Source organism: Bacillus rossius, chromosome 5 (genome assembly GCF_032445375.1).
Source record: "Bacillus rossius redtenbacheri isolate Brsri chromosome 5, Brsri_v3, whole genome shotgun sequence".
NCBI lineage: Eukaryota > Metazoa > Arthropoda > Insecta > Phasmatodea > Bacillidae > Bacillus > Bacillus rossius.
In genome coordinates, this window is record NC_086333.1 from 62152509 (window position 1) to 62176967 (window position 24459).

Genomic DNA, 24459 nt, shown 5'->3' on the forward strand with positions numbered 1-24459 from the left:
TTGTTTTTTAATGCTATAAATCGACTACTGCTTTAAATAGCATAATATTTTTTACCCTTCAATTAGATCTCCAAGGTGGTGATTATTTTTTCATCCATGAATGATCATTTATCTTTTGGGTTTTATTTGGAAAGGGTGGGGGGGGGGGGGGGAGAATGATGTAAAAGACTACGCTTTCACCGAAAGCATTCAATTCCCTATATGAGACTGGCCAGCGGAGATCTAGGGCTCTTGCGAGACTATTATTTTATTCGTCCTGTGCCAATATATGTCCAGCCGTGTACTTTCGTTACAACAAGCGGCGGACACAACCTCGAATCTGTTGAGATGAGTGGAGTAGGCAAATGATTGAGAGGTATGGAATTCCAAACAGTTAAATGGGGAGTCTGAAATAAAAAAAAGCTCGAAAAATTTTTTCTAAATAATATTTGAAGTCTTTAAATGTCAAAATTGGAGTTTTTCTAATTTAATACCCATTTACAAATAAAAAAATACATACAAACCTGATGAAATATGATTCCTCTGTTCTCGAGGAGTAGAAACCAAATATCTCAATGAACAGTGTTTTGGCATGCAACATTTTTGAAATCCCTTTCGGCACAGCCAACAGGCGTAGGTATATTTCTAAGTACCTATTTTTTGGAAATATTTTGAAAACTTCTATAAACGCCTGGGACATTTGAAGAACTTAATGCAGCCGACCTAACATTCTATATGTTCATAAATATTCAAAAATGATCGATTTAACATTTTCTCACATTCCAAGCAGCAAAAATAATTAGAATTTTTTTTTCAACTTAATACATCCAGCATTTAATGACTTAACGAATTTCATAATATGCCTAGTAAGGTAACCATGCAATTATTTTTTATCTTCAAGCAATATTTTCCATCCCTTGTACTAAAACGTTGTCGTATAAATTTTTTGGACGAAGGTTTAGGGTAATATTAAGATAGTTATTAATTATTTCCGACGAATTCGATACCAAAAAACTTTAATTTTTTAAATTAAAACCCCTGTTTATATATTTATAGTTTTTTTCTGATCTAAAGTTGTTCCAGCCAAAGATTTTACATAAAGTTTAGGCGTTTTGAAATAAATTATAATGAAAATAAAAGTAAATTTATTAAAAATTTAATAACATTTGGTTTTTCTACACTTATTATTTTCACCCCTTGCAGTAAATGTTTGTTTTATCAAATATTGTTTCAGCTAATAGTTTTAGGTAAAAATTATAAATTTTACAAACAATTTTAACGGATTTAATACTGCTGCTACTAAGGGAGTTATGAATATGTTTTTTTTTATTTTAACCCTTATTTTTTTAACCCCTTGCATGCAATGGTTATTCTAAACAAAAATTGTTTTTGAGATAAAAATTATAAGATTATTTTATGTTTTGTACAAATTAGATGTTATGCCCATGAACAGAGCTACGATTTTTTCCCGCCAACCCTTGTTTTTCAACCCCTTGCTGATATGGTTGGTCATATCACAAACTTATTTAGACAAAAGATTTTGGCATTACTCCTAAACGTTATGATACGTTAAAACGGATGTGATATTTAACATACTATGGGAGTTAAAGCAATTTTTCTGTTTTTCAAAAAAACATTCCCCATTTTACCCCTTTGTTCGAATATAACCCATTAACGAACTCGACAAAGATTTTCCACTAATATATTTTATGTATCATTTTGTGAAGTGTTTTGTGAAAAATTTCTACAGTTATCGTGGCCACAAAATTGTGATGTGCGTGTGTTTATATATATATATATATATATATATATGTATATATATACACACACTTTTGAATTGTCGATGGTTTTGGGGTCAATGGACCATGAAACGAAAAACTATATAAAAAATTTCCGGATGTCGCACCATGGTAACGGCTACAATATGTAATATTTCTTTTAAATCTACCTAATATGCCTGCAATATAATAATGGGATGTATCTTACCGACTCTTAAATGGCCCAAGAATAAAAAAATGAACATCGCATCGTATGCCCACACCAAAAATATTGTGTATATAATATGTATTGCACAAATGTTCAATTCATATTAAAACGTAGAATTTAATATGTAATAGATTTTTATTTAGTTTTGACATTTTAATACATAAATTAATCATCAACACCTTATTCCGCTTGTCACGTAAGTGATCTTGATGTACTAAAATGTGCACAACTATTAGGCCGATGATATTTATGAGTTAAGCATGTGACCCATGACCTACGAAGATCCTCATAGAGAACACAACTCACTTCTTAAGGAATATACCTTTGTCCAGAACATATTCGCAAATAAACCAAATATGAGACTCATTTAAGGATTAGAAACCTGTAAATAAAGTTTAAAAAAATTTACAGTAACATACATCCATACCGATTGCTGACACTTAAGCATAGTTTCCTTTTAAATAAATTCTTGCTACCTATATTTTTAACTTTTGTCATAACTAAAATGCCAAAGTTTATTGCTAAAGTTTAAAGCCAACAGTCTATTAGAACACTTAATGTCCACAAAATGGATGCACAGGGACATGAAAAAATATTTGGAAAAGTTCTGTTTTAATTGTGTTATTCATATTTTGTTCCAAAATATACCAAGGTTTTAAGTGACCGACATCATAAACACTACAACTTGGAGAAAAATTTATTGCACTATGACACAAAAGATCAAAGGGAAAAATAAAACACTAAAACTTGAAGTTATACACAAACACATGACCCTAGCGGTAAAATTCTGAAGCTGTAATCCTTAGGCAACGTGAGGTTTCGAAAGACATGTACTAATAATGTTTATTCTATGCCAAACCGTGCAATTTGTTTCCAAATGTAAATTTGATCAGAGATAGTTAGAACAGCAAGTACTTGTTTGTAAAGTAATATTGCTTACTTTGTTCAATAAGCTTCATAGATATTTCTAATTATTTGATTTCCATGTATACTTTGTATTCAAATTAATGTAGGCATTGATACATTTCTCTACATTCGTTTAATTATTTCGTTTGCGAATACTAACTAGGTCGTAATTAATGTATTAGCATAAACGAAACTTGCCCCCCCCCCTTATCATAGAATATCCGAATGTATTGATGAATACATATCAAAACTATGTAAGGATAAAATTTTAGATGAAATTTGTATCTAATTAAGTGTTTAAAGTTTTTTATATGTTACAAAAAAGCGTAAAGTATGGAATGAAATAAATTGACATTTGAAAAAAAGCTATAAAAAGCCACTAGACACATTTAAATGACAGTTAAATTTGTTTCACGAACTTTTATCTGAGATATTGATAAACATTTATTTTATACAGCAATAAACGCATAAATTTGCGATTTATTTTCCAAAAATTATTGCCTATGTGATTTTTTTACGTTTTAAGGTGTACAAATAGGAAAAATTAAAATAATTATTAAACATTAATTTTTTTATTCAAAGACAATGCCACTTGCTACTTAATTTGTATTTGAATTTATTGAAGTATATATTTAATAATTTTACCAACTTGTGAAAATTCATATATTTGTGAGGATTTCCATTGCCAATTAAAATATAATAATTTTTAGTGAAAGAAATTCAAACCGAATCTTTATATATCCAATTAGAATTCACTACGTTTAAACCTAATAAGTGGTAGAGTTCTGCAATCCAAGTCTACTGGTCAAACAGTGTTTAAATTAAATTCTATGTTATGACCTGGAAGTAAATTGTGCGCGAAATTTCATTGCACATAAACTTGGAAAGGCTAATAAATAAAACACCGCTCCGGTCAGCACTTTGAATGTCGGCTTCAACCCGCAGGCAGCACGAGGTTTTGATATTCGCCTAATGAACACGACGAACACGACACGATGTTTTAATATTCGACTAATGAACACGATTATCCTGAGGGATTCGTCGCAGTTAAAAAAAATACCGCACGATTTCAACATTGGTTTAAAAATTGAAACAGACATTTGGATATTCGTGTATGGAGGTCACCAGCACGACATAAATTCAACACGCAATGTTCACATTTGTAGCCTAGGATGTGATATAGATATCTAGGCTAGGGCAGATACATATCCGGCCGGGAGTTGTAGGATACGCACTAAAACTATTAAATATAGAACGTGGGATTTCGTGGTCCTATGGCTGCAAGGCATGCTGAAACGTAGGGCACACAATTTTATTGGACGAAGCCTTAATTTAGAACACAGAAATCAGTTAGTTAAAACATTATTGTTAAAATCAGACAAAGAAATTAAACGGAAATTATTGTTTAATTTAAATTTGCAGAAATATTGTTTTCTCAGAAATTATTAGTCTAAACAGAAATTTCTTTTTAATTGCACACTAAGGTGCTTTTTGGTAAACTAATTTTTGATTTAATTTTGTACTCAAATAATTTTAGTTAACATTTTCTGACTTAATTCACTTTCATTGTAGACATATTTTATTTAAATAAAATTTGTGAATACATTACTTTTGTATACAGATTTATAATCTGAGAAATGATATATTTAAAAATATATTTGAAAACTTAAACTTACACAAGATTTTGGGTTTATAAATTTCTTTAATAGTTAATCTGAAAAACAAGTACAAATTTTTCTGCATACAAATGTGTAAAAAAAATACATATTTTACCATAGGCCTCGAGCAAATTAAGTGAATTTAAATATTAAATAAGTTATAATAATGTATTAGTCGTTTTTTAGATTTTTTTGTCAAAAATCACATACAATAAAATTTTAACCAATTGGTCACCTATTAATTACTACAACGATGTAGTTTTTTTTTTAAATACGCTTATAATATTTTAAATTTACAAGACTTTTTTTAAACACATATGCATACTAACAAAATGTTATTAAATAAAAATATGCTTATTGTTTGTATATCATTATTTAGTAATACAATAATCCTAATGATGGAAAATTCGTTTATTATTTATTATTGTTCATAATAGTGTCGAGAGATTAAGACGCTAGACTTACAATTCCTAGCTTGTGAGATCGTTCTGTACCCTTTGTTATAGATTAATAGATAGGATTCTTTATTTTTAAAATATTGATGAAATACACACAGATTCACTGTACCAATGGTGGATTAGTACACTTAAGATAACAAAACAAACTTTAGAATGAAGTAAAATTTTACAAATAAGGAGTTTGTGTGTTTTTTTACTAATTATTGAACGTTAAATTAGTATGCATTAGTGTCCAGATTATAAAGGCATCGCTTATGTAAGGTTACATATAGAGGAGTAAAAATAAACAAAAGTAAGCGGAAAAATTGTTAAATTAGTGTTATTGCAATTCTACTATTTTTATAGTTATAGTTATACTTAAAAACTGTTAAACAGAACATGGGAATAAAAAATGAAATGGATTTGTTTGAGACTGTAGTGCCACATATATTAAGTGTAAAATTATTACAAAACTGTTTTCGCAGTGCAAGTATGTGTTGGCATACTGCCTGAAAGCACCAATGCTTGTTTTGTGTGATTTAAGCACTCACAGGTAAAAAATAGAGAACAAGAAATAAGTGTGGTGTACAGAAAGCTTCCTGCTGGGAATAAAAAATAAAAGCGTGATTAAAAAAAATTTATTCGAAAATACCAAACCCAAGATCGTTTGTACGAAGAAATTAAAAAATCCAAAACCGAGTAGCTGTAAGAGCTGAACTCCGGCATCCGTGGTCCGTTCAAAGGGTGTTGGTACCATCGAAATATGGACAGATAAATATGACCAAGAGAAAGGTATGTGATAGTCCTCAAAAACAAAAACAAAAAGAAATCCAGTCATTTTATGTTCTTGACAACTCAGGTAATATGTTTTTGCTTTTCTTACGAAGAATTTATCAAAGTTCAGTAAGACCAATGAGAGAGTTTTCTCTATTTTAATGTTAATTTTAATTGTATTCACAATTCATACTAATCTTTTTTATTCTTAATTCTTTTCTTTAAACCAAAATTAACGTCTTTACACCCCTTAGCGACGGAATCTTGCAAAAAAACTACTATTGAGTTTTTTTTTACCATTTATTTACGTCTTACTTTATTAGATTCGGAGTTACGATTTTTAAATTAAATGAAAACTAACCACGTTTGCAACTTCATTAAAAGACACATTTTAATAAACGAAAATAAATAAATAATTCGTAACTCTATATTATGCAAGTTTTATTTAGTTTCAAACATGTATTTTTAATTGATTTGAAAAAGTTAGTTTTTACATCCCTTTTACCAAATTTAGAGTTTAAATTTCGCAAAATTATAAAATTGTGTTTGGTGGTTTTCATATTTTAATTATTGGTACACAATTCAGTTAATGGTTCATTGAATTCAAAGATAAAATTATTTATCATAAAACCATATTTACCTCTTTTACACCCCTTAGGTCTGGACTTTGGCAAAATGGTTAAATAATGGTAGGTAGTTTGTGTTTGTTTATTATTGGTCACTAGTATCTTTTGTTATGCTTGGTTAGCTTCGGAGATATAATTAATTGTCTTTAAACTATATTTACCTCTTTTTCACCTCTTAGGGATTGAATTTCGCAAAATGGTAAATTTGTGTTTGATAGTTTTCGTATGTTTATTATTGGTATGCAAAATAATTTCTTATGATTAATTTAATTCGGAGATTTAATTTTGACCTTAAAACCACTATTACCCTTTTTAACTCTTTAGGCATTTAATTTCGTTAAATGGTAAAATAGTGGTTTGTAGTTTTCGTATGTCTACAATTGGTACTAATTGTCATTTACATACTATGATTAAATTAATTTGTAGATATAATTATTCACATTATATAAACATACTTACGCCCTTTTAACCTCTAAAAGGTTGAATTTATGAAAATATTAACCTGGCTGTTAGTTTTTTTTAGTTTATTATTGGTACCCAAAATAATTTATTACGTTTAACTAAATTTGGAGATATCTTTTTTTTATCCTATAAATATACTTACCCTATTTTCGTTCCTTGGACGTTGAATTTCATAAAATATGTAAATGGTGTTTGTCAGTTTTCGAATGTTTATTATTTTTTTCCCAAATCATTAATTTATTACGCTTAGTTAAATTCGAAGTTGTAAATTATTAACCTTAAATAAATACATACAACTTTTTCACCTCTTAGGGGCTGAGTTTTGCAATATATAAAAAGGGTGTACTTTAGTTTTCGTATTTTTATTATTGGTACCCAAAATTATTTATTACATTGAATTATATTGGGAGATATAATTTTTAATCTTTGAAATATACTTAAGCCTTTTTAACCCCTTAAGAATTGAATTTTACAAAAAAAATTAAAATTTTGGTTGGTAGTTTTTGTAGGTCAATTATTGGTACCCAATATAATTTATAAAGCTTATTTTGTTTAAGAGGTATAATTAATTATGCATATCAAAACCGTTTTTACCCCGTTTTACCTCTTTAGTGGTGGAATTCTTTAATAAATTTCTAATAAATGATCATCAAAATTTGTCAAGGGTATTTCTATTTAGTCTGGAACAAACATATGAATATAAAACATACAAACAGACAAAATTAAAAAAAAAACTATGTTTTTGACTTTTAATAATTTAAATAGCCATTTACAATATTTTTTTTCATAATTTTATTTAATGTAGAAACGTTTTGCCTCGAAGAGTTACTATTAGTATAGATAACATATAAACATAAATTTATTGTAAAGCAATAATTGAATTTTGGGGAAAAACTAAATAAAAGGCGAATATTGGCAATTAAAAGACTTATTAAATGAGAGTACTTTGTTTCTAACACAGATATCATTTTCAAAAATATAATGTAAACTTATAATATAAATAAAAAAGACTTCCAGAGAGAATGTTCAAATAAATAATTTAGGAATTTTTTTAACTGGGGTAAAAAGGATATATATATAAATAAAAAATATATATATATATATATATTGCAGCTGGTATAAACAAGCTAGCGATAATTGTAGATATTACCCAATTTCGTGTGTTCAAAGTTGGCTTATTTATGAGGACAAATTTTTATAAAACTAAGAGTAAGAAAAACATTTTTCTTCACTTTTTGGCAAAAAATATGTTTGCATGTATATTTTTTTGTTATTGGAAAAGTATTTTAATATCGCACAAAAAAAAAAAAGAAACGAAAGCGTTAAGTTACAACACTCAGTCTCTTCAGAACACAGTTGGAGGTGTGGTGTTTTTTTTAAAGCTCCTCTTTTATTTTTCCGTGAGGCGTAACATCGAGCACGCAAATTGGGCTTGGAAATTTCACCCGCTTTGTTTCTCAGGAATATTACGTAATTTCATAAAGAAAGACCATGCATAGGGCAAAGGTGAAAAAAGTTAAATATTCTTTCACCTCACGCACAAGCAGCGCTTATTAAGTGTTGCCAAGCTTTTAAAAATAAAATTTGAAATTATTTTTTTACCTAAAAATCTTAACATACTTTTTGTGTGCCATTTTTGTATTTTGTTTTCGTTTCTTAAATAAAAAAAGTTCGAAAAAAGTAGACGACATTCTTTAAAACTTTTAATTGTGTATTTTATGTTAAAGCCAGTTTGAATTTTGAATATTTGAAGTTATACTTCTTAGAATGGAACGAAGTGCGCGTCCACAATGGAACGTAAATTTCACAGGTTTAAATATATTGTGTTTCTGCTACACCCACAATCTGAAGTCATCAAGGTCCATGTGAGAAACAGAATTCTTCCAAATTAACTTTTGAGCCTGCGTCTTAGTGATAGTCATATAAGCTAATCTCACTGGAAATTGTAATCGTTTGAAAAAAAATATTTACAGATAATTTGAGATCAATAGCATGCTTGGTATGCAAACGGATTTTCCTTTTGCTTTGCAGGTTAAGATTACTGCCTCAATTATATTTTTGAGAAACTGTCTTACGCATAATATTGTACCAGTACATCATTTCGTAAAGTCAATATTTCGTGACAGTATGAATGGTAATCCAAATTTTAGCTTAAATATGTGCAAAGGCATACATGTAAATTTAAAAATTCTGTTTGGAAAGTTCACACTTTCTTCTTGATCCATCATTGTATCTATCGATTTATATTTTTCTCTTCTCCCAATATCATGTCCCACATATCCGTTCATTGAATTTCGTTCCGTTTTAACGAAATACTCCACCAAAAGCCGTATAACGAGTGCTAAGATGTTAACACATAAAACATCGTGAAGTAAAGATTTTAAGGAGTGGATCAGTCCAATCTTTGCGTTGTTATAATTAAAAAAGAATGTTCACCACCTTCCTCTTCCAAAATGGATAGCAAAACATTTAATGGTTGTAATACTTTTTGAAGCTAACTCTTCGCAGATGTGTTGCTAACATTGTCAGCGCTGTAAGGCGGGCGGACTAATTGTGCGGAGTATTGTGCCTCATTAGTCATATTCTTGCGATAATTCTTGACGCGGGAGCCAGTGCGCCGCGCGATTAGTCCACCCGCCTCACAGTGGTGTCGTGAGGGAGCGGGAGATCAAGGCACTTGTCCTGTTATCTCTATTCACTGGCGGCTAACTTCTTCGAAACATGCATAGATAAGTTTGTGTTACGATATGACAAATGCCTCAATAGTTTTGGCATTTATTTATTAAAATAAGTAAGACCCTACTGTACTTTTGGTGGTAGAATTACTATGTTACGTAAATATCCTTTTTTTATATAGCCTTTCGGAGGTTGAAAAAAAAAACAGCCCTCGAAGTATAGATATAGTAATTGAGAGATGTATAGATGTATAGATGTACAGAAGAGGTACAGTTATACAAAGATATAAAGAGAGTGTTATATATATATATATATTTAAAGATTTAAAGAAATATATACATAGCTGAAACATATATAGAGATAGCAATGAAGGGTTAGAGTTATAGAGAATTATACAGTTATATTTATGTAGACATGGACAGAATTATAGATGTACAGAGAAAAATGGATACATAGTGATATTTAGAGATATGGATATACAGTGAGATCTAGTAATAGATTGAGAGCGATGGAGTGATATGGAGGGATGAATAGAAAAAGTTATAGAGATATTAAGAGATGTATAGATATATAGAGTTACAGAGGGATAAAAGATATAGATTTAGAGAGATGATTTTAATGTGTGCACAAACTTAAAAAAAAGAAGCATTGCAACGCATGCCAGGTATTAGCTAATTCACAATAAAATTCTTGTTCATCTCCATCTTCAAAGACGTACTCCAGCTCTGGCAAGCATTTTAGGCTATAATTATAAGCAAGATTATATGGCGAGTAGCGTTAAGTCGAAATAACAGTGAAGTTAAGTCAAAACACTACCAAACACTGAAATGGAAATCAATAAACCGCCAAACACAGCACTGGAATTCAATACCACCGCCAAACACCGAAATGAAAGTTAATAACACAGCGTAACACCTAAATGCAGTGAAATTCACCTTAATTGCCTTTAATTCGTTATTAACATATACATTTAATTTCATAACTCTTTAGTTTATGTTTTTATTAAAAAAAACTTAAATATCATGAACAAAGTAAAAAAAACTTATTTAGTTTATATATAAGTTTTTAAAAGTAAATAAAAGCACTCTCTAGCTGTTTCAACACAGTCATGGGTAAAGGACTATAAAAAACATGACATGTATATGTATAACGATTTTGGGCTTTTAACATAACACATAATGTTTTTGTTTTGATTTGTGAATGATTTATATGCAGATTTTGGTTTAACCTCCCCTAATAAATATATGTAGTAGTATTGTTTAGTGTGCAATTTTTAAGGTTTTTTTACCACAAATTTTTGAAACAGTTGATAAAACGGTTTTTGTTATGAACCTATTATTAAATGTGTTTTAATTTTTTAATGAGGATAAATAGAAAATCCTCTGTTCTTAATAACGAAATTTGCTTTATTTTTATAACACCATAAAATCTTGGCTCTAACCATAAGTCATAAACATGTTTTCAACCTATTTTGTCCTTTTTAACCTGTATATGAAGATTATCAGTCAAATTCAAACACAGTCCGTATATAATATATTTTCTCTGCAAACTTCGAGGCACGCAAACGTGTTCGGGTTGGAGGAGGGTAGTTGGGTCAAAAGGGTGTGGTTTAGGGTAGAGTGGGGGAAGCGTTGTGCAAGTTCGTGCCGGCCACAGACAAGTGCTTCCTGACGGGTTCCCGCTTTCTGCAACGGCAAATATTATCTGCGATTTTCAACTGGCGAAGCTCCCAGGGTTTTCCTACCTTCGTTGCCCCATTCCCCATCCGCTTTATTTTTTTTTTTTTTTCACGCGCAACCTTCTCCCGTCGTCCCCTCTTCTACCCTCTCTCCCTCTCTTCGCGCCACCGCGCACGCATATTTCACCGTGATTTACTGCGCTAATTTCCATCTTCGCAGCGCGCCAGAGCCGGGCGGGATAACCTATTAGCGCGCCGACTGCCAGGGCGGCTGGCACGGGTTAACACCGACCCCCCACCCCTGGCCGCTGCGCGGTCCGGCAACCCGCGCGGCGCTCGTGTGATGCGGAAGGCATACACTGGCCCCTTGTCTCCCGCGACCCCGTGGCTCGATTCGTGAATCACCCGACCGCACGCCTGGGTACGTCTGCATGGGAAGAACGCAAGGGAATCATCACGTGTCACCCTGTGATGCACCCACTGGTAATACCGCAGTTATCACTCACAACCTTATATTTCCTATTTGCATTGCATCAACCATCCAATAAAAAAAATAAAAAGAACCGAAACACTCCCCAAAACTGGAATCTTCTGTTTCTTTTTTTTTTTCATAGAACTTTCTTTTATGTTGGTGGTTTTCATAAATTCCGTAACATTAATATTCAACAATCTTAATGGAAAAGTTTGAAATGTTTTCAGTGAATTATAGACCATTTTTGTTAGGAACAATATTTTGACATTTTCCAACTAAGTGTTAATAATTTATTTTTTACATTTGTTGGTTTTTAAAGACGATTATAATTTTTATGTTTGACCATTACATATTTTAAATATTCCTTAATGCATTTTGTAACTTTCATCTGTTGCACATTTAATAAAATGGCTCAAACATTTTAAACTTGCAGTTTGAATTACACTTTTGTACACGATTTTCCAGATTTCAATATAAGAAAAATTTTTTTAAGCTGTTCATCCATTTATTAAAGCAGACCTTTATATTTTTTTCAAACAACCTATTTTATAGTTTGGAGGCTGGAAATATCAACAGTAATTTGTAAACTTGGTCACAATAGCAAGATTTATATATAAGCACGAAATTGGGTACTTTGTTAATGAAAAATCATTTTATACCTCTTGAAAAGAAAAATTATGTTGGCGAGTAAAGTAAGATGTATTGTTTCTCTTTTATAAACTTTCATTAAGAAAAATATGAAAATAATTTTTTTATGATGTGCGCATAGTCTACATACTAATTGCAACTATACATGTTATTTTAAATCATATAATTTAGTGATTCATATAGAATACTGGTCCATATGAATAAAAACATTTATTTATTTTAAATATTAGTGATATAAATTGTGTTAAAATATTTTTTCAAATGTATTTTTAAGTGTATTTATATATGGAAGGTTATATTCCCGTATGTCTAACAATCACAGGTTGTTTGTAAGATTCCAGGGAGTTTCTGTGGAAGATTGAGTAGTTTCCTGGCTGTTTTCATGGTAGTGTTTGTGATGTTATTTTCCCGTATGTATTATTTATTTGCGAAATAAGCTATTAATAATATTGTTTTAATAAATATTAGAAATAATAAGAATGTCCATTCAGCGTATTTGTCGATTTTTATGATTAATTAATAGTATTTATTTTTGGTGTTATTACAAAATTAAATAATTACATATACGTGTTTATTTTATGTTGAATACTTTGTATCTATTAAAATTTTTTATTTAATTTGAATTATACTTTGCCAACCTTATTTATAATATTACTACCGTCTTTTTATTGTTTTATTTATATTATTTATTTGCCTTTTAAATTAAAGTTAGTTATTTATTACAACTAAGTATACCTTCTAAAGCGTGAATAGGTACATGCACCAATTTTTTTAATGAACACTTCCTTGAACTAAAACACCACTTTCAGATCTCGCATAAAGTATGTTTTAACGGGAATGGAGATCGAACTATTAAATCATAGTCCTGCCCCATGAACAGTAAATGCCCTAGCCTTTGGTAATTTTTTGCGATGTATGGAGCCAATAGCCTGAAAGGTAGCTGGCGTTGGCTACCCAGGTAAGCCTTCTTCGGGAAAAGTATAATTTTCCAATTTTTTTTTAATTTTTTATATTTAATTTATTATTTTTAAATATTATAAACGTATCCAATTTACTAAGGAAAAAACGTTATGTCAGTATCAACGATTAAATTAAAAAAAATTGTATGCTATATTTTATTACTATTAATATGTATTTTATTAATACATTAATATGTATTACTATTAATATGTATTTCAAATTTGTATTCTACCATAAAAATCTTTGTTGCCCTATTTGTTTTCAGTAAAAAAATATGATACATACAAAATTTTGTCCTTTGAGCCAAAATTCATCCCGGCTATTTAATATGAATGAAATTGGATATGGAGCAGCACATCGAACTATCTTCATTAGGATAAATAGAACACATTTATTATTATTTTTATTTTATTCGTAGTTAAAATTTCATAAATTAAAAAAAATTACAGTTTAATACATTTGATGACAACATTACTAAAAATGGCTACCATTTTATAAATTCCAACAGTGTAATCGTAGTTAAAAATATCTTAACTATCTATTCTACAAATATTTCTGTATAGGAAACAATCTATTTTTTTTTTTTTTTTTTGGATATATCACACGAACACACTTTTCTGCAAAAAAACAATAGATATGTTTCTTTTGTCCAGATGATTTTTATGTTTCAAACGGTGAATTATAAGTCGGCCACACTGATCCTAGGCCAATGAAGAGCGAGGACCGCTGTTGTTCTGTTCCTGTGAAGGGAAACCGACTGTTTGAGAAATATGACGGGGGGGGGGGGGGGCGGGGGGCGGAGGGGGCAAGGATTGCAACAGGGCGAGGGGTTTGGTAAGGGAGAGGATGCTTGTTTAGCGCAAGGATTTCATGGCGTCGAGGTAAAAGGGCGTTAATCTACGGTGTCATGGGAGGCGCATCAGCTTCGCCCGCTTTGCAGACTGAAAACAGGGACGTGGAAAGTGAACGACTGGAAATACGGTAAAGGAGGGAAGGAGATAACGGAGAATCAATTTCTGGACGGGTTTAAGTGATGGATCGTGTGGATCTGGGTGTAATGTGGACGGTTAGTGTGGTTTTGGGTTTCGAACGACCATCACACGCCTCTGTAGGAAAGTAGCTCGGCCAATTGTGTAGGGGGGAGGGAACTATCCCCCCCCCCCCCCCCCCTGCATTCATAGTCTCCAAATTCGACATGCAGCCGAGGCAAACTGTAACGCCATCAAGCATGTCGCACTATCGTTCGTCTGTCACTTAAGTCTCGACATTTTAGCATTGGCTCTTCGCTTAGCTCCCCGGGTCACTTGTATTATTAAGTGACCTCAAGTTCAACGTAACTCCAACCATACATTCGACTGAGAGTTTCTATGCCCCTTGGTATTTTTAAATTACAACAAATGTGTGATGTAATTATTATATGACGAAATACTGGTTCATCAACTTTTTTTTTTTGAAATCAGATGCAGAAATCGTTATCAAAGAACAATATATATAAAGGGACAGACAGGTTTTATTAACATTTTTATTGTTTGCGGATTTAGTACTGTAGAACCAAATTCAAGATTTCTAACAGGTTTGTTATTTGTATTATAGCATTATTACTACGTAAAGAAAAAGATCAAAATTATGTATCTAAAACTGCCAATGAAATGTTAGTAGAATTACAAAGGGTTTGACACATACCTGTATTAAAGCATGTTTACTATGTTTCCAAAAATTTACGTAATAATTTCTGGTAGATATAAAGATATTACTACCGCAAATATATATTTATTTACAAAGTAATTATGTATATATATTATGAAAACATCAAAATATATAATGTCATTTTGTTATCAACTTTTATCGTTTGCTTAAGAAGCTTATAAATTTACTAACACTCCACAAAAAATATTAAATTGATTTATAACTGAAAACTTTGGAAAGGCATTTTTATAGCTTTTAAATAAAATCTTCTATAAAAAAATCTTATAAATTTTTAAAAACTGCCATATAGAACAGAAAGTAGGGGTAAGAGAGAGTATCACAATCTCAACTTACAACTTATAAAATACAAAGAAATATTTATAGATTATTTATTTCCAGAAAACTCGTAAAAATTGTATCTTTAATATTTCTGCGTAATCGCTTAGCCATCCGGGCAAATTATTCCGCTTTATTAACACCAACGCAGTTCTACTTCTCATAAAATAAGACCGGCAACTCTCATGGTTTCCGTATAAAGAAATAAGTGTGATGGTTTAGTAGTCAAAAGTTAACTCAAAATTGGCACATGAAAACGGTTACTTGAATACAAAGATTTATCATGCAAATCATCAGCACAATATTGGATTATGAAGTTAAAATCAAGGTACAGCATGCCACATTGCACCAATGTCTCTTGGCTTTTAATTTGCATATTTTCCTTCTATCATCTTGTCGAAATCTTTCAACTACAATGCAATTTTTTTATTTGGAACATATTACAAATCCTTTGGTATACGGTATGTGATAGGAGAAATAATGTGAATGGAACGGAAGTCACATGTAATGGAAATGTGTAACCACGGTTATGCCATCTGTGGCAGATGACACGAACCAAAATTCACAAAACCAAAGGGAAAACTTTAAAGTATTAACTTTAAATTAATTTTTACAAGATGAGCGGTATTTTAATAAAATTACTTGTTGAAAATAACGCTCAAAGCCGGTTTTTTATTAATTTTTTAAAGTCTTTTTCGTTTTTATTGGAGCCGTTTCATTATATACTCTAAAATTTTGCTCTGCAAATCTATGGTCGACGTAGCTGCTCCGGCAACAAACTCTAGCGGCGGGTGCGAAAACAACGTTTGATTTGCTTAAATAACTGTAGTTGAAAACGCTATTTGAGTTTTTATTTATCACGCTTAATATTTTTTTTTTATTATTCTACGTTGAATTTCGTGTTCGATTTTCTTATTACATGTTAATTTGCAACGTGAGAATACGTGAATTTGCTCGTTACCGAGATTATATATTACACATCTCTGGCGAGTAGTAAAAATCTCAGTTTTTTTATAAATTGGAGGAGCTTTTTCAGATTAGTTTTTTTAAGGTAATGTACTTAATGCTTTTGTTTAAAATAAGCGAAAGAGTTCAAACCAAAATTTAAATAAGTGTCTTTAATAAACAAATTTTATAAAAGTTTTAAGAAAGTTAACCAAATAGGGGCCGACAACATCATTGAACATTCGTCAAGATATGTGCTTCGTTTTTTTTAACGTATATCAGTTGCTATGGCTAACGAAAGATATGGAGTGGAAAGCGGGGACATTTGTGGAAAAAACGGAGCGTCGTATAAAAAGATCTCCACATCATGAGTGGCAGGTGAGAGGAATGTAATTCAGTTCTGGTGGGTTGGATTTTTGTCCGGAGAGAACATACGATGGTAGCCCCGTTTCATCATTACAGGTAGATTCTTCTATACACGAAGTTTAACTGCTCCATTTCATCCAGAGATATTGCATTAGTTAAGGAACTCTAAGAAACAGCTACTTAATAAAACTTAAACACTGACTAACAATTCTTAGCCTAAACCGGTGGACCTAGAGATTTAAAATTTGGAGAAAATATTCCTTGAGTACCCTAGCGGTGCGTTGATCCATTCCTAAAGAGGTGAAAAAAGCCGTTAAGTTTGTAGGAAAACATTAAAAAATTGGTTGTCTGTAAAGTCGGTTTATGGACGATAGTTTAACGTGACAACGTCATAACAAAACATTGATGAAATGATTGCATAATTTTATGAATAACATTGAATCATTTTTATTAAATTATCACTATTTTTTATGGATACAAAGGAGTGAAATAAAATCTACTATTTAATTGATAAATTTACTTTTATTTGCACTCATTAATTCAAATATGTTTATTACTTTAACGAAGAGATTATTTTAACTATAACTTTTATACATGTTTTCTATTTGACTTCTTCCAGTCTGTGTTATTCTGTTAAGGATAGGACGATGATAAGAAAAGTAGGAAACGAATGGGAGTGTTTCAAGTTTAATGTGCCTTGAAACAGTCAAATCAATGGTTGTTCCAATCGAGTGGAAGAGAGATAGATGCGGCGCAAGCGTACAATGAGCGTAACATGACACATAGTAACGGGACAAAGTGCGTATCGGGACACTTTTTCGTGCGTGCAGCTGGCGTTCATCGATTTATTAGACGTTGTCACGTCAAAAAATTCCCGTTTGTCAAGTTTATGTTCTAAAGACTGGAAATCAACAGTGATTATCCTTTTATTACATATGCATAAACTAAGAACGAGGTTTTCCGAAAATCAGCTTCAAAGCCCGAAGAAATGTCGGGTAATTCAGGTAGTTTTAAATAAAACACATACCTTTAAAATGTTAGCGTCATCTGAAAGTTTCTAGCGATGGGGAAGATGGACATAAAACGTAATTTTTTACGTACGGCACTGCCGTTTTACACTATATATCATACAGATACTTCAAATATGGAAAAAAGTGATGAATACAGAAAACCAGCAAAAACAAGATAATGTCAAATTTTATATGCAACGATAGAACAGAGAATTCCGTTGAAGGAACTAGAAAATTATACCACAGAACAGACGTACCCATTGGGCTGAAAACAAGACAGTTGCCACAGGAACAGCAAATAAAAGTAAAAAAAAAACCGACCTTGGACGACAGTTTAGGCAAGCAGACGTACCTAACGATTAAACTTAACAAATAAATTGGCCAACACCACGACGACAGCTGGCTTCCTAAGACAACGCAGCTACAACGTTTCGGGAACTGACTTTTGCTCCCATCATCAGGCACAAACACCCTGAATAACTGTTAAGTGTCATCTTTGGGCTCGTCTGTTTGTCGCTGTACGGGCCCAAATAATTTTTTGTCTATATCAACTGTACTTTTTTCAACTGTCTCTTCGTTGTCAGCCCTTTTTGTTCGTCTGTGCTGTGATATTTTTCTGACTAATCCCTTACACACAGTAGTCTGTGCAGTCTATGCGTTAAGTTGGGAATTGTCTATTTGGCTGATTTTTTGTGTGTAGTTGTTGTACTTATCTCTTTTTTTTCGTTTTTGAGGTATCAATATGACAAACTGTGTAAAAGAGCTATGCCGTATATTAAAAAAACAGCTATACTTTCAATAACCTCCGTAACTAGTGAACTCATGTGTTCTCATTTTGCAAATTTAATTATGATATGAAACTGAGGCATCAAATTTAATTTAGGATGATTTAAAATAATGCTCAGCGTGATAAATATAATGATGAATAAAATATTCCTTTTTTTTCAATCACGTATAAAAATTTCGAGAAAAGAAATAAATTATTCGCCCACCACTATAATTTTCTGCCTTAACCGCAAACTTTTCTTACCACCATCACACACCGATAGCACACAGATTCAATAAAAAACTTGAAAAAATACTAAACCCCAGCTTTGGATATGATTATCGATTAGTAATTTGATTAATATCCTGCCCATATTGTTAAAATTCACTAAAACGTTAACACTTTAATGTTTCCGCACACATTAGAAGTTTGACTACTACTATGACCACTAAAATATTAACCTGAAACATTTCAAACACACATTATAAAACTAAGCATAAGTTGACATTTTTTTTTTGTTTTTGCTTAAACGACTGAAAGCAGTCTGTCATCACTTATTACAAACAAACCTTAACATAATTGAGCTGATTCAGCATTATGACATAATATTATAGTATCATTTTATACAAAAAAAATATTTCAGTGGCGAGATTTGAACCACGTCCCTCGACTGTTTTGCTATATATTTTTTCTTTGTTAAATATGTTTGACTGGCTGATGATATTCATCACCAACCAAACAATCATCCCCTCTTTATTTTCTTATTATTTCTTATTGTTCCAAAATTTAGTGCGACAGTTTTATTGACGTTGACAATTCGATGACAAATTTTAATGTTTACAAATTTACACACATGTCTTATCCGGGACTCGAATCCAGAATCCCTCGCACCGTGGGCCAGTGTGCACCCGACAACGCTACGGAGGTCGGTAATGTTTAGAGACCGGAAAAATTCGCGATTTCAGTGACCTATAGGATGGACTCCATGCATCCTCTATGCACTCGGGCGAATTGCATCTGCTCATTGGTTACTGACTCGCAACACCTTTTAACTGGGATGCTCGTGATTCGCTACTTCTTTTGTTTACATTTTTTTACATTGGCCCAAAGTCCTTCAGATATACTGTGGCCCAATCACGGAAGCAGGGAAATTGCGACCTTTTTGGATTCTAGCCTATCGTGAAATGAATGCGCGAATTTTTTCAGGTCACTAGTAATGTTGGGTTCCGTATACCGACCTCCTTCCCCCTCCACTAACCACCCAGAAGCTGGAGCAGCAGCATACGGACCAATCGCGGAAGACTGTCGAGTGTCGCCTACCAACTCGCCGTGATCGAGTCACGTGACGCAGTATTTACGGCGCAGGGTCATTCGTATGTGAGCGCGCGACTTGGGGTGAAGGTGAGGGCTGGGTTCAAGTTTTTTGGATCCAGTGAAGGCCAGGAGCGTGGAACGATAAGACAAGCAATGTCATGACGGAATTTGCCAAAAACCTGCTCTGCAGCGAAAGGTTGTAAACTAAATTCTTGAAAATGAAAATAACTATACACGCGCCACATTCATTAAGTATGATAAACAAATGGTTTTTTTTGGCATGGTATTTCATAACATGCTGATAATTTGAAAGTTTTTCCTCCGAAGTTAATAATAACTAAACTCTTTTTTTTTCAAATTTGTCTATGTTATAGAGTTTGATTCAATAGTTTACATGTATATTTTTAATTGTTCCAAACCAATAGCGTTCTATTACGTGAACCTGTATCTTAATGACTACTTATTTTAAGAACATTTGAGAGACAACGATTTGGCATGAAATTTCTTACATGTAAAGAATGTTAAAAAAACAATAATTTTTTTATTATTAAAATATTTTTTTCTTTGTGCAAATAGTTTCGCGTACCTATTTCTTCAATAATGAAAAGAAATAATTGTATAAATGCCCATTTTTTTTCACGTTATTATGTTGGGGATAAACTCTTGGCTGTGAATTTCAAATTTTATAATGGCGTTTAGAGGTGTAAGATGAAACGTAAACCAATGTAAGGTTGCTGTGTGTGTGTTTTTTTTTGTGACCAGATACTCAGTATCGTGATGAATATTTAATTTAGTGCACGGAAGAAGATCTAAGAAACTGTTAGATGGCATAAGAACATAATATCGACGGTGTAAGCACATAATAATTGATGTGATGCGCGTACTCGCCATGGTGTTCGCTAAGGGCTACAACGACGGGGAAGCACTTAGCAGCTTAGAGCATTACAGGACCGCAAAGACACAGGTGAGAGAACTTTGGTGTTTCTCCAGTATTAGTTAAGTACATTCAAACCTCAATAACACAAATCTGAATGGATATAATTTAAAATATTTATTTATCTTATTTTTACTTGTGGCGAAGTTAAGGCGTGGACATCACCTTACCATACACTTAACCACAGAGTTAATAAAATAAAAGTATTTGATTTACAAATAATAATAAACATTGTACAGAAAAACAAAGAAGTGATAATTTTAAGGAAAAAAAATTGGAGTGAATCTTTCATTACTTGCCAGCGATGTATAAACTTCTAACCTTGGTAATAGGCAAATTAATTTGTTATCATGTTACATTTATAATACGAAAATCGGACACGATATTTTTCGTGTAAATCTTAAAAATAATGCCGAACGTGATAAATACACACACAAAAATTGTGTTTTCAACATAATTTCTGGACGCGAATCACACGTTTTTTTCGTACCCGCCGCTATAGTTCGCTGCCGGATCATCTAGGTAAAGTATACAATCATTAGATTGGCAGAGAGAATAAATAAATTTTATTATAAAACAGCTCCGATAAAAGCGAAAAATACTTGAAAACAAATACTAAACCACAGCCTTTGGAATAAAATTTTTACAAGTAATGTTACTAAAATAATGCCAATTTATTTAAAGTTCATTAAACTGTAAGTAGAATTTTTTTCCAGTAGAGATGTTTGCACCACGTTAAAAAATTACCACTATAATTGATCAACCGCGCGGTCTACTGTTGCGCTATCGACACAAATGCGGTTAAAGAAGATTACATATCATCGATGATGTAATGTCAGTTATCTTACGTATTTTAAAATCTTAAATTACCGTTTTCTATAGCTCAATAAGTTTATCAAAATATTCTAGGGTAGTTTCACTATCATAAAATTTCATTTGGCACACCAATACGTTTGGTACGTACCCTAATAATTACGAAAGTTACTATTTACGGGTTTATGTGCCTACACATTGTCTCACATTTCCGTTCATCGAATTCCGTTCCATTTTTAAGACATTACTCCTACTAAATGCCGTGTACCGAGATCTTTAGCGTTCACACATCAAACGAAACCTAACTGAAAAAGTAGCTCACACTTAAACTACGTAATAACATGTATAATTTATACTTTTTTTTCTCAATATGTGCTGTTATGATTGTCCCTTTTGCAAAAATGATCTTTGTATTAACCAAACTATTAAAAATCAATTATAACTAATTTTGATATTATTCCTAAATCAAATTTAAATAAAGTTAAAACTTTCACGTAATTCTATACATCACCTAATGTATTTTAATTTATGATAGTAAAGTACCACTTTAAGATGGCTACAACTGTGTCTTCAAAATATATTTTCTACTGCATGACACTTAAAAGAAATTAGAGATAAAAGAGCAAACATTAATAAATTATCTTAATTTTTGAAGTAAAAATTGGTTGTCTGTAAAGTCGGTTTACGGACGATAGTTTAACGTGACGTCATAACAAAACTTTGATGAAATTATTGATCCAAAAGAAAAGGAAATATCATATTCGGCCTGAGACTGAGCCGTAATAGGTTTTTGCAACCAAACCATTTAAGCATTAAAAATATTATATTCTTTTGAGGAAGAAATTTTTTTTTAATTTTTCTATTTTTTGTATGATAAAATCTACCTCTGCATACTTTCATGAATAAAATTGAATAATTTTTATTGAATTATCACTATTTTGTATGGATACAAAGAAGGAGTGAAATGAAATGTACAATTTAATTAATAAATTTACTTTTATTTGCATCAATTAATTCAAATATATTTATTAATTTTGAAATGTTGCGTGCGCCGTATTTATTTTTACATAGAGTCTGTCCCTAATCCAGACCCCTCCCAAACACACTTAGTTTTAATTTAAGTTAGTAAAAAAAAACCACATCCGTAGTGGGACATCCGTAGTGGGACAATTTTTTGTGCGTGCAGCCAGCGTTCATCGATTTATTAGACGTTGTAACGTCAAAAAATAATTTCCATGCTCTTTTCTCTAACATATATTGAAACAAAGCAAACGCATCATTATTATGGCAGTTAAAAGTTCACAATGTTTCTTTACTTTATTCAGAAATATTTATTGTAACTGTCCACTACAAAGGTTTAATTCAACCTTGAAACAAAAAACGTCATATTAATTAATAAGAACACTTTAATATTAAACAATTATTTAACATATTTAATTCCTATGTTATTTATAGGGACTGTGAATAACTACGTAATAATGTTTTGTATTGACCTGATATTTAGTAACAAGGTTACACTATTAGCTTTCGTATAACATTTACGAGTTATGTATTGATTTTCCTCGCTTGTCAATGTTTCGTATAAAGCAGAACTTATAGATTTGCAACAATCCAAAAACAATTACCATCTACTATCAATATAATAAAATACATTTTATAATATATAATGTGAATAGTGTATGGAGCTTAAAAAATATTAAAAAATGTATTACGGGGTTTTTTATGAGTAAAGCCGAGAAGAAAATATTTTTAAGTTAATCGGTTAGTTTATGTCTCCAATATGGCTTACCTGATAACTCAAACTCAACTGCAGCTAAATTAAACTAAACCACAATTTTTATCAATTATTAAAAGCATTTTACAGTATTGTTACGAACGTGAGCAAGGCCACGTCACTCGCAGGTGCAGAGCTAGCTGGGCTGCATCACATGCTGCCGTAACATGAGATGTGTAGTGCGCACCTGTGTCACCACTTCCCCACCCTCCAGCCCTCAGCTCCCCGCACGACGCTGTTAGTTTGACATCCGAAACCTGACAGCTGCGGAGTTACGCGAGCCGCTGACCCGTGTTTCAAGAGATTTCTGCCGTCGTGTCGGCGCGGAATGACGCGACTGGCCCCAGCCGCGCTCGTGAGTTCCATAAATGGCGGCTGATATATAAAAGGAGGACGTCGGCCTCAGCCGGAGAGTTCAGAGAGAGAGTTCAGGCGGGAGCCTTCCTGCGGCGGAGCTTCCGGGGCGATAGTGCCGCGGGTGCGGCAGAGCTGCGAAGTCCCTGGACGAAGGTTCCAGGGCGAAGAGTTCAGTTCCGGGTTATAGTGTCGCGGGCGCAGCGGAGTTCCAAGAGAAGTTCCGAGCGAGGGTCGAGCGAGGCGTCTACCGGATCCTCGGCGATGGCAAGTGCGTCGGCGGCGGTGGATTGCGGCGACGGAGTCCCGCGGCGGAGAACCACGAGGGGTGCTGCGGCGAGATTTGCGCCAAAGGTGCTGCCCAGCGAGGTGTGCGGTGTGTAAAAACGAGTGACTGGGAAAGCAATATTTTTAAGTGTAATTGATTATTTGCCATTTTAGATGATTAATTGTAAGTGACATAAGTAGTGGCAATCAATAAAACTGTGTAGTGTGTAGTAAAATCTATTAATTGGGCTATCCTTTACGAACGCGGTAAATCGTAACAATATTTAAGGTACGGTACAAACAATAGCTTGATAAAATGTAGCTTAGTTTTAATTCTGTCAATTTTATTTAATAAGTTTTCATATTTTTTTAGTATTTTTTCTTAATATAAAATCACCATGAAATTATAGGGTATGATTCATAAGTTTTGTAATTGAAAAATCAATCTAATTCAGTTAAAAGCTTTAAAATAATGTAAAGAGTCTATGAATAGAGAAAAACTTTGAAAATATGTATTTTTTTAAGGAAACGTAAACATTAATTGGTTTGAAATTGAAAATTTATTTTAGGATTGATTTAGTTTTAACTTAATGTATGTTTGAACTGAATTTAGTACCAATAATAATATATTA

General features: G+C 32.1%; 1 protein-coding gene across 1 annotated transcript in view; it reads left to right on the forward strand.

The window, feature by feature from the left end:
• The window catches only part of LOC134531887 (uncharacterized), a 347014-nt gene that overhangs the window by 274317 nt on the left and 48238 nt on the right, over nt 1–24459 (forward strand). The window lies entirely within an intron of this gene.